Below are 13,640 nucleotides of genomic sequence, written 5' to 3'. Positions count from 1 at the left end.
AGTCTGGGCTTCCCTGCTTAGGCTGCTGCCCCCGCGACCCGACCTCGGATAAGCGGAAGAAGATGGATGGATGGATGGATGGAGTTGACTTGAAACTGTTTAATGTTGCACTTTTTATATGTAGAAGAAACGTTTTGTCATTTTATTTAACCTGAGCAACAACTTGAGGCAGTTTAATGTTGATTAAAGTGGACAGAATTATTATAGTGTTCCCAATGTTAAAAGGATTAAGCCATTGTTTACAAATTTGGTAAATAAATAACCAAAACATTTATCTTTTGTTGTTTTCTTACTGTGCCGAAAATGAACCGAACCGTGACCTCTAAACCGAGGTACGTACCGAACCGACATTTTTGTGTACCGTTACACCCCTATGTGTAAGTTATCACACAACTCTTATGCTTAAAGGCCGTTGTTGTAGTTATTAGCTATTGTGCTCAAGTTGCACTTTTCTATCAGTGCAAGGACAAAACTTGTCATCAGCCACGGCATATGAGGGGTTGCCTCGCCGCAGATATTTTGTTTGTCTTAGCTCACTAACAGAGACAAGGCGATCACAAGGCCCCCAGCACAGTCCGTCACGTATTGTGCGTACTGGAAGCTGCTTTGCATGAAATGTGTGGCCACTCCTTTTTTAGAGGCGGCCTCACTGATGTAACCAGGGACCTCCCAAATAAGTAGAGGAGCACGTGGGCTGGACCTTAGAGCGTAGGTTGGTTCTGTAACTAGAGTGCAGCCCAAAACGTCTCTCCTCATTGAGCTAAATGTAACTCTGTTTCTGCATGATTCCTTGCTTCTTGTCTGTTTAATAGATGTCATCAGTGTTTGAACCTGACACTTATTTACAAAGTAAATAAGCTTTCACTCTGCACTGTCAATAGATTCAGTATCTTGCCCTCGTTACTCGTTTCCAGCGTGTGCAGCTGCACAGATAGTTAACAGCGTTAACAAACAGAAGATACGTTTTATCTTCCTCGGTTGTATTATTTTTACACGTCTTCCTTTACTTAGATTTGTAAGAGTGAAATGATAAACGTTACAAAAGTATAACATCCATCGTGTATTTCACATAAATAAAATAGGTTTGATGTTAATACACACAGCAAACATTGCACATACAGTACAGGCCAAAAGTTTGGACACACCTCCTCATTCAATTTGTTTTCTTTATCTCCCATGACTGTTTACATTGTAGATTGTCACATCCAAACTATGAATGAACACATGTTTTATGTTCTAGTTTCTTCAAAATAGCCACCCTTTGCTCTGAGTACTGCTTTGCACACTCTTAGCATTCTCCCCATGAGCTTCGAGCACACCTGTGAAGTGAAAACCCTTTCAGGCGACTTAGACTTAGACAAACGTTATGGATCCACGAGAGAAATTGTTCAACACATGATGGAAAGGGTAAGGATGGAAAGGATACGGTCATTGCTCGAAAAAAAATAATAATGAATTAAAATCAATGATGTTATGAAATATTAACTTATTTAGGGCTCCAATTATTTGACATTAAATATTCCACATTGAAATGTTTTCTAGGGAAAATATTGCAAAAGAAAAAAATGGCTTTTTTTGTACAAAAAGGGCATAAAACATAAAAAAAAAATGATAATAATATTGACAGACTTGAATTTGATCTAGAAATTTAAGCGTTGAATGGGAAAAAAAAGAAATAAATAATTTTATGATCTTTTTTTAACATTCCGCATTCTAGCCATCAAAACCAGTACTTTATAAAAAAAAAAAAATCTATATATAGTACTGGTTTTGAAAATGAAAAGTATTAAAATGGGCCCTCAGAAGAAAAAGTTTGGACACCCCTGAGCTAGAATGTTGTTTGAAATATTTATGGGATTTCACAGCTGATATCTAAATTTTCTTTGATCTTGCACCGTGTCAAAGCAACACCTGACTTTCTTTGATGTGCTTTGTAATTTAGCATTATTTTTAACGGCGCCCGCTGATAAAACATTCATGTCACTTCCTGTGATGCTCGCCAGATTCAAAGGCTGCACGTGGTGAGAACCAAATGGAATTCCATAAGGCGAGACTCGTTCCAATTATGAAACCTTTCTGGGTGTGGATGGGGGGGGGAGGCCCGGGTGTGGGTGGGGGTCGAAGTTCAAGTGTTGAGGGACCGCTCCTGTCCCCACAGGGGAATGCTGGGTAATGGAACGGGAGATTTGGGCCGAATGAATTGATTTGAGATGCGGATCAAAAGGGACGACGGCCATTGAAGGTCCGTGAGAGATCTGTAAATCTAATTGGTTCCAGCCAAATAATCTCACGTCCTTTTGGGTTTACTCAGCAATTTTTTCAATCGAGATCTTATCAACTGAATATACAACTCGATGTGTGAATGCTCCAATGCTGAAGTTGAACTGAAATGCTGACAGAATTTAGTATGAATGTATGAATAGTTTCAATGTTGAATTACCAGTGGACCCCGACTTAAACAAGTGTAAAAACTTATAGGGGTGTTACCATTTAGTGGTCAATTGTATGGAATATGTAAACTAATACAAGTTTCAATCAATCAATCAATGTTGAAGAGTTTGAATTTCCAGTAAAAACGGAATTTGGTTTGGAACTTGGGAAAAGTGTTAGTTTGAATGTCCAGGGCGAGTGGAATGTGTTGACGTCGGAATGGTTTGAATAGCTTGAAAAATGTGGGAACTGTGCAACTTGGAAAAATGTCCCATTCATTTCAATGGGATTTTCCTGGAAATTTTGGAATTCCGGTAAAAGCGGGAGTTTAAAAAAAAAAAAAGAGTTAAAATGGTTGGTGTTGGGATTTTTCAAAACGGTCGAGAAATGTTGAAGTGGTAACCTTTTTAATTCTGAAATGGCATTACGGAATTCCTGGAATTTCGGGAAAAGCGGGAATTTGCATTCAAATGAATGGACGTATGCCCTAAATTCTCAACATTTTGCGCCATTTTTAAACCCGATTCCGACCTCTGAATACATCCATTCATTTGAATGGGAATTTCCTGGAAATGTGGGGAGTTCAGGAAACCCGGGAATTTTTGGAAAGGGAAAAACATGTTTTGCGTTGGATATATGTGAAGAGTAGTGTGTGTATGAGGTTGAATTAAGAAGAATGTTTTGAAGGTGGAATGATCAAAAATCGGTTGAAAAATGTGGAGTTCGAAAACTTTCCAGGAGCAGGTGAAAATAGAGCTTTGGAAAACTGGGAATTCTGGGAATTCCTGGACTTTCCAGTAAAAACGGAATTTGGTTTGGAACTTGGGAAAAGTGTTAGTTTGAATGTCCAAGGTGAGTGGAATGTGTTGACGTCGGAATGGTTTGAATAGCTTGAAAAATGTGGGAATTGTGCAACTTGGAAAAATGTCCCATTCATTTCAATGGGATTTTCCTGGAAATTTTGGAATTCCGGTAAAAGCGGGAGTTTAAAAAAAAAAGAGTTAAAATGGTTGGTGTTGGGATTTTTCAAAACGGTCGAGAAATGTTGAAGTGGTAACCTTTTTAATTCTGAAATGGCATTACGGAATTCCTGGAATTTCGGGAAAAGCGGGAATTTGCATTCAAATGAATGGACGTATGCCCTAAATTCTCAACATTTTGCGCCATTTTTAAACCCGATTCCGACCTCTGAATACATCCATTCATTTGAATGGGAATTTCCTGGAAATGTGGGGAGTTCAGGAAACCCGGGAATTTTTGGAAAGGGAAAAACATGTTTTGCGTTGGATATATGTGAAGAGTAGTGTGTGTATGAGGTTGAATTAAGAAGAATGTTTTGAAGGTGGAATGATCAAAAATCGGTTGAAAAATGGGGAGCTCGAAAACTTTCCAGGAGCAGGTGAAAATAGAGCTTTGGAAAACTGGGAATTCTGGGAATTCCTGGAATTTCCAGTAAAAACGGAATTTGGTTTGGAACTTGGGAAAAGTGTTAGTTTGAATGTCCAGGGTGAGTGGAATGTGTTGACGTCGGAATGGTTTGAATAGCTTGAAAAATGTGGGAATTGTGCAACTTGGAAAAATGTCCCATTCATTTCAATGGGATTTTCCTGGAAATTTTGGAATTCCGGTAAAAGCGGGAGTTCAAAAAAGAAGAGTTAAAATGGTTGGTGTTGGGATTTTTCAAAACGGTCGAGAAATGTTGAAGTGGTAACCTTTTTAATTCTGAAATGGCATTACGGAATTCCTGGAATTTCGGGAAAAGCGGGAATTTGCATTAAAATGAATAGACGTATGCCCTAAATTCTCAACATTTTGCGCCATTTTTAAACCCGATTCCGACCTCTGAATACATCCATTCATTTGAATGGGAATTTCCTGGAAATGTGGGGAGTTCAGGAAACCCGGGAATTTTTGGAAAGGGAAAAACATGTTTTGCGTTGGATATATGTGAAGAGTAGTGTGTGTATGAGGTTGAATTAAGAAGAATGTTTTGAAGGTGGAATGATCAAAAATCGGTTGAAAAATGTGGAGTTCGAAAACTTTCCAGGAGCAGGTGAAAATAGAGCTTTGGAAAACTGGGAATTCCTGGAATTTCCAGTAAAAACGGAATTTGGTTTGGAACTTGGGAAAAGTGTTAGTTTGAATGTCCAGGGTGAGTGGAATGTGTTGACGTCGGAATGGTTTGAATAGCTTGAAAAATGTGGGAATTGTGCAACTTGGAAAAATGTCCCATTCATTTCAATGGGATTTTCCTGGAAATTTTGGAATTCCGGTAAAAGCGGGAGTTTAAAAAAAAAAGAGTTAAAATGGTTGGTGTTGGGATTTTTCAAAACGGTCGAGAAATGTTGAAGTGGTAACCTTTTTAATTCTGAAATGGCATTACGGAATTCCTGGAATTTCGGGAAAAGCGGGAATTTGCATTCAAATGAATGGACGTATGCCCTAAATTCTCAACATTTTGCGCCATTTTTAAACCCGATTCCGACCTCTGAATACATCCATTCATTTGAATGGGAATTTCCTGGAAATGTGGGGAGTTCAGGAAACCCGGGAATTTTTGGAAAGGGAAAAACATGTTTTGCGTTGGATATATGTGAAGAGTAGTGTGTGTATGAGGTTGAATTAAGAAGAATGTTTTGAAGGTGGAATGATCAAAAATCGGTTGAAAAATGTGGAGTTCGAAAACTTTCCAGGAGCAGGTGAAAATAGAGCTTTGGAAAACTGGGAATTCTGGGAATTCCTGGAATTTCCAGTAAAAACGGAATTTGGTTTGGAACTTGGGAAAAGTGTTAGTTTGAATGTCCAGGGTGAGTGGGATGTGTTGACGTCGGAATGGTTTGAATAGCTTGAAAAATGTGGGAATTGTGCAACTTGGAAAAATGTCCCATTCATTTCAATGGGATTTTCCTGGAAATTTTGGAATTCCGGTAAAAGCGGGAGTTCAAAAAAAAAGAGTTAAAATGGTTAGTGTTGGGATTTTTCAAAACGGTCGAGAAATGTTGAAGTGGTAACCTTTTTAATTCTGAAATGGCATTACGGAATTCCTGGAATTTCGGGAAAAGCGGGAATTTGCATTCAAATGAATGGACGTATGCCCTAAATTCTCAACATTTTGCGCCATTTTTAAACCCGATTCCGACCTCTGAATACATCCATTCATTTGAATGGGAATTTCCTGGAAATGTGGGGAGTTCAGGAAACCTGGGAATTTTTGGAAAGGGAAAAACATGTTTTGCGTTGGATATATGTGAAGAGTAGTGTGTGTATGAGGTTGAATTAAGAAGAATGTTTTGAAGGTGGAATGATCAAAAATCGGTTGAAAAATGTGGAGTTCGAAAACTTTCCAGGAGCAGGTGAAAATAGAGCTTTGGAAAACTGGGAATTCTGGGAATTCCTGGAATTTCCAGTAAAAACGGAATTTGGTTTGGAACTTGGGAAAAGTGTTAGTTTGAATGTCCAGGGTGAGTGGAATGTGTTGACGTCGGAATGGTTTGAATAGTTTGAAAAATGTGGGAATTGTGCAACTTGGAAAAATGTCCCATTCATTTCAATGGGATTTTCCTGGAAATTTTGGAATTCCGGTAAAAGCGGGAGTTTAAAAAAAAAAGAGTAAAAATGGTTGGTGTTGGGATTTTTCAAAACGGTCGAGAAATGTTGAAGTGGTAACCTTTTTAATTCTGAAATGATATTACGGAATTCCTGGAATTTCGGGAAAAGCGGGAATTTGCATTCAAATGAATGGACGTATGCCCTAAATTCTCAACATTTTGCGCCATTTTTAAACCCGATTCCGACCTCTGAATACATCCATTCATTTGAATGGGAATTTCCTGGAAATGTGGGGAGTTCAGGAAACCCGGGAATTTTTGGAAAGGGAAAAACATGTTTTGCGTTGGATATATGTGAAGAGTAGTGTGTGTATGAGGTTGAATTAAGAAGAATGTTTTGAAGGTGGAATGATCAAAAATCGGTTGAAAAATGTGGAGTTCGAAAACTTTCCAGGAGCAGGTGAAAATAGAGCTTTGGAAAACTGGGAATTCTGGGAATTCCTGGAATTTCCAGTAAAAACGGAATTTGGTTTGGAACTTGGGAAAAGTGTTAGTTTGAATGTCCAGGGTGAGTGGAATGTGTTGACGTCGGAATGGTTTGAATAGCTTGAAAAATGTGGGAATTGTGCAACTTGGAAAAATGTCCCATTCATTTCAATGGGATTTTCCTGGAAATTTTGGAATTCCGGTAAAAGCGGGAGTTCAAAAAAAAAGAGTTAAAATGGTTGGTGTTGGGATTTTTCAAAACGGTCGAGAAATGTTGAAGTGGTAACCTTTTTAATTCTGAAATGGCATTACGGAATTCCTGGAATTTCGGGAAAAGCGGGAATTTGCATTCAAATGAATGGACGTATGCCCTAAATTCTCAACATTTTGCGCCATTTTTAAACCCGATTCCGACCTCTGAATACATCCATTCATTTGAATGGGAATTTCCTGGAAATGTGGGGAGTTCAGGAAACCCGGGAATTTTTGGAAAGGGAAAAACATGTTTTGCGTTGGATATATGTGAAGAGTAGTGTGTGTATGAGGTTGAATTAAGAAGAATGTTTTGAAGGTGGAATGATCAAAAATCGGTTGAAAAATGTGGAGTTCGAAAACTTTCCAGGAGCAGGTGAAAATAGAGCTTTGGAAAACTGGGAATTCTGGGAATTCCTGGAATTTTTTGTGGATGTTGAGACGTTTTTCACAGTTCACTTTTTTCAACCATTACACCTTCAAAACATTCTTCTTAATTGGGACAACAAATTTTTTTTTTTTTCCCGTACAAATTCCCGTTTTTCCCGAAATTCCAAGAATTCCTCAATACCCATTCTCAATTCAAATCGTTACGTCAACATTTTTCTACCGATTCCAAGAATTCCGACATCAACCCATTCATATCATCTGGGACGATTGTGCTAGTATCAATATTTTCAAAAATTGCCAGTTTTCCTGTTATCACAAATTTCCAGGAAATTTGCATTCAAATGAATGGACGTATGCCCTAAATTCTCAACATCTTGCGCCATTTTTAACCCGATTCCGACGTATGAATACGTCCATCCATTTGAATGGGAATTTCCTGGAAATGTGGGGAGTTCAGGAGACCCGAGATTTTTTGAAAATATTAGTACTAGCAGAATCGTTCTAGATGATATGAATGGGTTGGTGTCGGATTCTCGGAATCGGTAGAACAATGTTGACGTAACGATATAAATTGAGAATGGCTGTTAAGGAATTCTTGGAGTTTCGAGAAAACCTGGAATTTGTACGAAAAAAAAATTGAGAGAATTTTGAAGGGGGTATGGTGGAAAAATTTGGATTTTGAAAACTTCCCAGGAGCAGGTGAAAATAGAGCTTTAGAAAAGTGAGAATTAAAAAAAAATTGTAAGAAAAAAAAATTACATTTAAAAAAAAAAAAAAAATTACATTTAAAAAAATAATATAATTAATAATAAAAAAAAATAATTAATAAAAAAAAATTACATTAAAAAAAATAAAATAATAATAAATACATAAAAATTAATTAAAAGTCATTTAAAAAATAATAATAATAATAAAAATGGGAATTGTGCATGTTTGAAAATTGGCCCATTCATTTTCAACAAGCAAACTTTCCCCGAAAATGTGAAATTTTTGGTAATCAGTGGAATTTAAAAAAAAATAAAAAAATTAATGTAATTAAAACTAAAATTATGTAATTTTATTTAAAATAAATAAAATACATTTAAAAAATAAATTAATACAAATGTGGGAATTGTGCATGTTTGAAAATTGGCCCATTCATTTTCAACAAGCAAAGTTTCCCCGAAAATGTGAAATTTTTGGTAATCAGTGGAATTAAAAAAAAAATAAAAATTAATGTTATTAAAACTTAAATTATGTAATTTTATTTAAAATAAATAAAATACATTAAAAAAATAAATTAATACAAATGTGGGAATTGTGCATGTTTGAAAATTGGCCCATTCATTTTCAACAAGCAAAGTTTCCCCAAAAATGTGAAATTTTTGGTAATCAGTGGAATAAAAAAAAATTAAAAAAAATTAATGTAATCAAAACTAAAATTATGTAATTTTATTTAAAATAAATAAAATACATTAAAAAAATAAATTAATACAAATGTGGGAATTGTGCATGTTTGAAAATTGGCCCATTCATTTTCAACAAGCAAACTTTCCCCGAAAATGTGAAATTTTTGGTAATCAGTGGAATTAAAAAAAAAATAAAAAAAAATTAATGTAATTAAAACTAAAATTATGTAATTTTATTTAAAATAAATAAGATACATTAAAAAAATTAATTAATACAAATGTGGGAATTGTGCATGTTTGAAAATTGGCCCATTCATTTTCAACAAGCAAACTTTCCCCGAAAATGTGAAATTTTTGGTAATCAGTGGAATTTAAAAAAAAATAAAAAATTAATGTCATTAAAATTAAAATTATGTAATTGTATTTCAAATAAATAAAATACATTGAAAAAATAAATTAATACAAATGTGGAAATTGTGCATGTTTGAAAATTGGCCCATTCATTTTCAACAAGCAAACTTTCCCCGAAAATGTGAAATTTTTGGTAATCAGTGGAATTTAAAAAAAAAAAAAAAAAAATTAATGTAATTAAAACTAAAATTATGTAATTTTATTTAAAATAAATAAGATACATTAAAAAAATAAATTAATACAAATGTGGGAATTGTGCATGTTTGAAAATTGGCCCATTCATTTTCAACAAGCAAACTTTCCCCGAAAATGTGAAATTTTTGGTAATCAGTGGAATTTAAAAAAAAATAAAAAAATTAATGTCATTAAAATTAAAATTATGTAATTGTATTTCAAATAAATAAAATACATTGAAAAAATAAATTAATACAAATGTGGAAATTGTGCATGTTTGAAAATTGGCCCATTCATTTTCAACAAGCAAACTTTCCCCGAAAATGTGAAATTTTTGGTAATCAGTAGAATAAAAAAAAAATAAAAAAAATGTATGTAATTAAAACTAAAATTATGTAATTTTATTTAAAATAAATATAATACATTAAAAAAATAAATTAATACAAATGTGGGAATTGTGCATGTTTGAAAATTGGCCCATTCATTTTCAACAAGCAAACTTTCCCCCAAAATGTGAAATTTTTGGTAATCAGTGGAATTTAAAAAAAAATAAAAAATTAATGTCATTAAAATTAAAATTATGTAATTGTATTTCAAATAAATAAAATACATTGAAAAAATAAATTAATACAAATGTGGAAATTGTGCATGTTTGAAAATTGGCCCATTCATTTTCAACAAGCAAACTTTCCCCGAAAATGTGAAATTTTTGGTAATCAGTGGAATTAAAAAAAAATAAAAATAAATTAATGTAATCAAAACTAAAATTATGTAATTTTATTTAAAATAAATAAAATACATTAAAAAATAAATTAATACAAATGTGGGAATTGTGCATGTTTGAAAATTGGCCCATTCATTTTCAACAAGCAAACTTTCCCCGAAAATGTGAAATTTTTGGTAATCAGTGGAATTAAAAAAAAAAATAAAAAAAATTAATGTAATTAAAACAAAAATTATGTAATTTTATTTAAAATAAATAAAATACATTAAAAAAAAAAATTAATACAAATGTGGGAATTGTGCATGTTTGAAAATTGGCCCATTCATTTTCAACAAGCAAACTTTCCCCGAAAATGTGAAATTTTTGGTAATCAGTGGAATTAAAAAAAAATAAAAAAATTAATGTAATCAAAACTAAAATTATGTAATTTTATTTAAAATAAATATAATACATTAAAAAAATAAATGTGGGAATTGTGCATGTTTGAAAATTGGCCCATTCATTTTCAACAAGCAAACTATCCCCGAAAATGTGAAATTTTTGGTAATCAGTGGAATTAAAAAAAAAAATAAAAAATTAATGTAATTAAAACTAAAAGTATGTAATTTTATTTAAAATAAATAAAATACATTAAAAAAAATAAATTAATACAAATGTGGGAATTGTGCATGTTTGAAAATTGGCCCATTCATTTTCAACAAGCAAACTTTCCCCGAAAATGTGAAATTTTTGGTAATCAGTGGAATTAAAAAAAAAATAAAAAAATTAATGTAATCAAAACTAAAATTATGTAATTTTATTTAAAATAAATAAAATACATTAAAAAAATAAATTAATACAAATGTGGGAATTGTGCATGTTTGAATATTGGCCCATTCATTTTCAACAAGCAAACTTTCCCCGAAAATGTGAAATTTTTGGTAATCAGTGGAATTAAAAAAAATAAAAAATAAATTAATGTAATTAAAACTAAAATTATGTAATTTTATTTAAAATAAATAAAATACATTAAACAAATAAATTAATATAAATGTGGGAATTGTGCATGTTTGAAAATTAGCCCATTCATTTTCAACAAGCAAACTTTCCCCGAAAATGTGAAATTTTTGGTAATCAGTGGAATTAAAAAAAAATTAAAAAAATGTATTGTAATTAAAACTAAAATTATGTAATTTTATTTAAAATAAATATAATACATTAAAAAATAAATTAATACAAATGTGGGAATTGTGCATGTTTGAAAATTAGCCCATTCATTTTCAACAAGCAAACTTTCCCCGAAAATGTGAAATTTTTGGTAATCAGTGGAATTAAAAAAAAATTTAAAAAAATGAATGTAATTAAAACTAAAATTATGTAATTTTATTTAAAATAAATAAAATACATTAAAAAAATAAATTAATACAAATGTGGGAATTGTGCATGTTTGAAAATTGGCCCATTCATTTTCAACAAGCAAACTTTCCCCGAAAATGTGAAATTTTTGGTAATCAGTGGAATTTAAAGAAGAAAAAAAAAATTAATGTAATCAAAACTAAAATTATGTAATTTTATTTAAAATAAATAAAATACATTACAAAAATAAATTAATACAAATGTGGGAATTGTGCATGTTTGAAAATTGGCCCATTCATTTTCAACAAGCAAACTTTCCCCGAAAATTTGAAATTTTTGGTAATCAGTGGAATAAAAAAAAATTAAAAAAAATGTATGTAACTAAAACTAAAATTATGTAATTTTATTTAAAATAAATATAATACATTAAAAAAATAAATTAATATAAATGTGGGAATTGTGCATGTTTGAAAATTGGCCCATTCATTTTCAACAAGCAAACTTTCCCCCGAAAATGTGAAATTTTTGGTAATCAGTGGAATTAAAAAAATAATAAAAAATTAATGTCATTAAAATTAAAATTATGTAATTGTATTTCAAATAAATAAAATACATTAAAAAAATAAATTAATACAAATGTGGGAATTGTGCATGTTTGAAAATTGGCCCATTCATTTTCAACAAGCAAACTTTCCCCGAAAATGTGAAATTTTTGGTAATCAGTGGAATTAAAAAAAAATTAATGTAATTAAAACTAAAATTATGTAATTTTATTTAAAATAAATAAAATACATTAAAAAAATAAATTAATACAAATGTGGGAATTGTGCATGTTTGAAAATTGGCCCATTCATTTTCAACAAGCAAACTTTCCCCGAAAATGTGAAATTTTTGGTAATCAGTGGAATAAAAAAAAATTAAAAAAAATTAATGTAATCAAAACTTAAATTATGTAATTTTATTTAAAATAAATAAAATGCATTAAAAAAATAAATTAATACAATTGTGGGAATTGTGCATGTTTGAAAATTGGCCCATTCATTTTCAACAAGCAAACTTTCCCCGAAAATGTGAAATTTTTGGTAATCAGTGGAATTTAAAGAAAAGAAAAAAAAATTAATGTAATCAAAACTAAAATTATGTAATTTTATTTAAAATAAATAAAATACATTAAAAAAATAAATTAATACAAATGTGGGAATTGTGCATGTTTGAAAATTGGCCCATTCATTTTCAACAAGCAAAGTTTCCCCGAAAATGTGAAATTTTTGGTAATCAGTGGAATTTAAAAAAAATTAAAAAAAAATTAATGTAATTAAAACTAAAATTATGTAATTTTATTTAAAATAAATAAAATACATTAAAAAATAAATTAATACAAATGTGGGAATTGTGCATGTTTGAAAATTGGCCCATTCATTTTCAACAAGCAAAGTTTCCCCGAAAATTTGAAGTTTTTGGTAATCAGTGGAATTAAAAAAAAATTAAAAAAAATTAATGTAATTAAAACTTAAATTATGTAATTTTTTTTAAAATAAATATAATACATTAAAAAAATAAATTAATACAAATGTGGGAATTGTGCATGTTTGAAAATTGGCCCATTCATTTTCAACAAGCAAACTTTCCCCGAAAATGTGAAATTTTTGGTAATCAGTGGAATTTAAAAAAAAAAAAAAAATTAATGTAATTAAAATTTAAATTATGTAATTGTATTTCAAATAAATAAAATACATTAAAAAAATAAATTAATACAAATGTGGGAATTGTGCATGTTTGAAAATTGGCCCATTCATTTTCAACAAGCAAACTTTCCCCGAAAATGTGAAATTTTTGGTAATCAGTGGAATTAAAAAAATAAATAAAAAATTAATGTAATCAAAACTAAAATTATGTAATTTTATTTAAAATAAATACAATACATTAAAAAAATAAATAAATACAAATGTGGGAATTGTGCATGTTTGAAAATTGGCCCATTCATTTTCAACAAGCAAACTTTCCCCGAAAATTTGAAATTTTTGGTAATCAGTGGAATTAAAAATAAATAAAAAAAATTAATGTAATCAAAACTAAAATTATGTAATTTTATTTAAAATAAATACAATACATTAAAAAAATAAATTAATACAAATGTGGGAATTGTGCATGTTTGAAAATTGGCCCATTCATTTTCAACAAGCAAACTTTCCCCGAAAATGTGAAATTTTTGGTAATCAGTGGAATAAAAAAAATTAAAAAAAAATTAATGTAATCAAAACTAAAATTATGTAATTTTATTTAAAATAAATATAATACATTAAAAAAATAAATTAATATAAATGTGGGAATTGTGCATGTTTGAAAATTGGCCCATTCATTTTCAACAAGCAAACTTTCCCCGAAAATGTGAAATTTTTGGTAATCAGTGGAATTAAAAAAAAATTAAAAAAAATTAATGTAATTAAAACTAAAATATGTAATTTTATTTAAAATAAATAAAATACATTAAAAAAATAAATT

The sequence above is a fragment of the Nerophis lumbriciformis genome, linkage group LG39 (assembly GCF_033978685.3).
Source record: "Nerophis lumbriciformis linkage group LG39, RoL_Nlum_v2.1, whole genome shotgun sequence".
Taxonomy (NCBI): Eukaryota; Metazoa; Chordata; class Actinopteri; order Syngnathiformes; family Syngnathidae; genus Nerophis; species Nerophis lumbriciformis.
This window is presented reverse-complemented; position numbering follows the sequence as displayed.